This window comes from Triticum urartu, chromosome 5A, assembly GCF_056163025.1.
Source record: "Triticum urartu cultivar PI428250 chromosome 5A, HENAU_Tu73, whole genome shotgun sequence".
NCBI classification, from domain to species: Eukaryota; Viridiplantae; Streptophyta; class Magnoliopsida; order Poales; family Poaceae; genus Triticum; species Triticum urartu.
Genome location: NC_141877.1, coordinates 330,406,174 through 330,410,168, shown reverse-complemented (window position 1 = coordinate 330,410,168; position 3,995 = coordinate 330,406,174). Strand labels below are relative to the sequence as shown.

General features: G+C 49.3%; 1 non-coding gene across 2 annotated transcripts; it reads right to left on the bottom strand.

Annotated features, from left to right (window-relative positions):
- Positions 1-295: 295 nt before the first annotated feature.
- LOC125507009 (uncharacterized) lies at positions 296-3,738 on the bottom strand. 2 transcript variants are annotated; one of them, XR_015603296.1, is made up of 4 exons: positions 3,405-3,738; positions 2,846-3,331; positions 1,974-2,081; positions 296-737 (listed from the first exon to the last, which is right to left on the bottom strand). It is a non-coding gene; the product is annotated as an uncharacterized LOC125507009 (transcript). The 2 variants fall into 2 exon arrangements; XR_015603295.1 differs by having other exon boundaries at positions 2,846-3,738.
- Positions 3,739-3,995: the final 257 nt, after the last annotated feature.

Below are 3,995 nucleotides of genomic sequence, written 5' to 3'. Positions count from 1 at the left end.
TTCCAGAACTGCAACGATAAAATTGTGACGACAACACCTCGGAGCTCAACTCCCCGGGACACTGCCACAACCCCTAAATGTCAGGAGGCACCAAGAACAATGTTCTCGTCACAGAACCATCAGAACGATTCCAAGATACCCGCGTGATCCTAATTTTTTTCGTGAAATTTGAGGAGAGGAGAGTCAAAACTTCTACGTCAAGAGGCCTCACCAGAGCGACGAAGGGACTGAGGAGTAAAAAGAATCCTACTCTTCGATATATATAATCCTAAGACTCAAAACATTTTGTTCTAGACTCAACAACATCAGCGATTTGATCAAGCAGGGGGCTCCTAAGTCGGGGATGGCTCTGATTACCAACTTGTCACACCCACAATGCGACTATATCTCCCACGTGTCGGGGCACGACTTAGAGGCATAGCCGCATGGTTGGTTTGTCGCAAGAGGGGTAATCTTCACACAATCCCATGTACTGAATAAGAAAGGGATAAAGAGGTGTCTTACAATCGCCACTTCACACAAATACAAGTTAAACATACATCATCCAGAAAACAATCAAGGTCCAACTATGAAACCAAAATAAAAGAAGACAACCCCAAATGCTAGATCCCCGATCATCCCAACTGGGCTCCACTACTGATCAACAGGAAACAAAAGAAAACAACGATCAAGATCTTCATCGAGCTCCCACTTGAGCTGGGTTGCGTCACCTGCACTGGTATCATCGGCACCTGCAACTGTTTGGAAGTATCTGTGAGCCACAAGGACTCAGCAATCTCACACCCGCGAGATCAAAACTATTTAAGCTTATGGGTAGGAAAGGGTAGTGAGGTGGAGCTGCAGCAAGCACTAAGCATATATGGTGGCTAACATACGCAAATAAGAGCGAGAAGAGAAGCAACGCAACGGTCGTGAAGCTAGAAATGATCAAGAAATGATCCTGAAGCTACTTACAAACATAACTCCAAAACCGTGTTCACTTTCCGGAGTCCACGGAAAAGAGACCATCACGGCTACACACATGGTTGATGCATTTTAATTAAGTGTCAAGTTCTCTACAACCGGACATTAACAAATTCCCATCTGCCACATAACCGCGGGCACGGCTTTCGAAAGTTTATACCCTGCAGGGGTGTCCCAACTTAGCCCATCACAAGCTCTCACGGTCAACGAAGGATATTCCTTCTCCCGGGAAGACCCGATCAGTCTCGGAATCCTGGTTACAAGACATTTCGACAATGGTAAAACAAGACCAGCAAAGCCGCCCGATGTGCCGACAATCCCGATAGGAGCTGAACATATCTCGTTCTCAAGGCAACACCGGATAGGTCAAGCTGTGAGTAAAACCAACCCTCAAGTTTCCTCGAGGTGGCCCCGCAGGCTGCCCGGTTCGGAACAACACTTAGAGAAGCACTGGCCGGGGGGGGGGGGGGGGGGTTAAAATAAAGATGACCCTCGGGTTGGTCGACCCAAGGGAAAGGTAATAGTTTGTTAGGCAAATGTAAAACCAAGGTTGGGCCTTGCTGGAGGAGTTTTATTCAAAGCGAACTGTCAAGGGGTTCCCATAACACCCAACCGCGTAAGGAACACAAAATCAAGGAACATAACACCGGTATGAAGGAAACTAGGGCAGCAAGAGTGGAACAAAACACCAGGCATAAGACCGAGCCTTCCACCCTTTACTAAGTATATAGATGCATTAAATTTAATAAGAGATATTTTGGTATCCCAACATATCCATGTTCCAACATGGAACAAACTTCAGCTTCACCTGCAACTAGCAACGCTATAAGAGGGGCTGAGCAAAAGCGGTAACATAGCCAAACAACGGTTTGCTAGGAAAGGTGGGTTAGAGGCTTGACACGACAATATGGGAGGCATGATATAGAAAGTGGTAGGTAGTGCGGCATAGCAATAAAGCGATCAACTAGCAAGCAAAGATAGAAGTGATTTCGAGGGTATGGTCATCTTGCCTGAGATCTCGCAAGGAAGAAGAACGAGTCCATGAAGAAGACAAACGAACGTAGTCGAACAGATCCTCACAACTCCAGAACAAAACCGAAGCTAACGAGTGAAGCAACCTGGAAAGAAGCAAGCAACAAAGTAAACAACCACCACATAAACATGGCATGATGCACAACCAAGTATGATGCATGTCCGGTTTGAATATGCATGGCATGGAAAAGTGCACAAACAAAACTACAAGTTAAGTGGAGCTCAATATGCAACGGAGTTGCATCTTGAAGAAAACACCACATGACTTATTTAGTTCACTCCCAGTTATGCTACCCATCAATATTAAATGTTGGTAAACATGGCAAGAGGTGAAGCATAACAAAACTATACTATCTAAGCAATTTAAATGGGGCCGGATACAACAAACAACAAATCCGGAAAATCCCCAGGTGCATATTTTTGGTTATGGTACTGTTCTGCCCAAAACCATATTTTAGAGTTGCTAAACATGCAAGATGAGTGCACCATGTTAAACTAGGCATTTTCCCACCCCATTTACATATAAAGTTTATTAGGTTTGGAGCTAAGGTTATTTAGTTATGAATTAAATCATTTTAGCATGGCGATATGGAAAATTTAAACAAACATCATTTTAAACATTCATGAAAGTGGCATATTATGAAACTAGATGAAATTCTAGTCATATTACATATATAAATCATTTTAAACCAATGCACGGATAATGAGTTATAATATGCATGAAGTCTAGGGGGCTTCCTATAAAATTGGTTTTTCTCTGGATAATAGCCAAATCACAGAGAGGAAAAAAAAGGACATGGGCCGAATCTGGAAGGCCCGAAAGTGCACAGGGATCTGGGCGGCTGCTCACCAGCGTGACCACTGGACCGGGCGAGCTGGGCCTGGCCCGGTCGGTGGGGGATGCAGGCTGGACTGGCCTAGGCCTGATGCGCGCTTGCAGCCCAGGCGCACGACGAGGAAGCGCTCGTCCTCTGTTCGAACGAGGGCGAGGTAGAAACAGGGCAGGGGCGCAGGGACTTGGCGACGGCGGGACTTGCAGACACGGTGAGGGCTCCGGGAAGACGTGGGGAACCGGCAAGGACCAAGGCGAAGCAGGGGAGGTCCGGCAGGGGCGCGGGTCTCCCGGACGGCGGATCTAACCGGGAACGGGCTTGGACGGCGGCTTCAGTCGACGCAGGGCGCAACAACCTGAAGAAGACAGCGTCGATGGCAGGGGACGGCCGGGAACAAGGGTCTCTGGCCCGGATCTGGTCGACCTCGTCCCGTTCCAAGGGTGCAGAGGCGAGGCACAGGACGACGGGGTTCAAGGTGGCGGCGACGAGCTCCTTCAGTGTTCCTGGTACAGAGACGGAGAGGGACTTGAGAGAGAGGAGGAGAAGGGAACGGGAAGGAGGAAGGGTAGGGGCAACGTGGATGGCCCGGTGGCTTCTGCTGCTGCAGGTCGAGGATGGCCAAGGGGAACTCCTTGATCGGGCGTCGGGCGAGCAGGGGATGGAGGCTACAGGCGCGGGGGTCCTGGTGAAGCGGTCGCCGGTGAGAGGCTGGCGCCTAGCCAGCTCGCCGTGGCTCGGGTGCTTGGACCGAAAGGGGGCTGCGGGATTGGCCCGATGGGGAATTTTGTGGAGAGGACGTGGGTGGATCGGGAGGGATCCAGATGATGATTTGGAAGGTGGCGGCGGGGGAATGGGACAAGCCCCTAGAAGTTAGGGTTTTGTCCAGATTTAGACTAGGGAGTTTTTATATAAGGAAAGAGGGGGAGTTTAGGATAGATTCGGACCCTCCGATTGAAATCGGGCGGTTCAAGAAAACTAGCTTAGGAAGTCTAAAAAAAGAAAACAATGATATTTTAGGGATGTTTGGGGATGATTCGGACCCAACGGTGAAGACTGCCCGGGTCGGGTCTGGGACAGCTTTCGGACGCGCGTGCGAGGAGGGCCGCGGGCTGACGAGAGAGGTTAGGTTGGACCTGGCGGTAGGTAGTGGACTGTGTAGACGGTCTA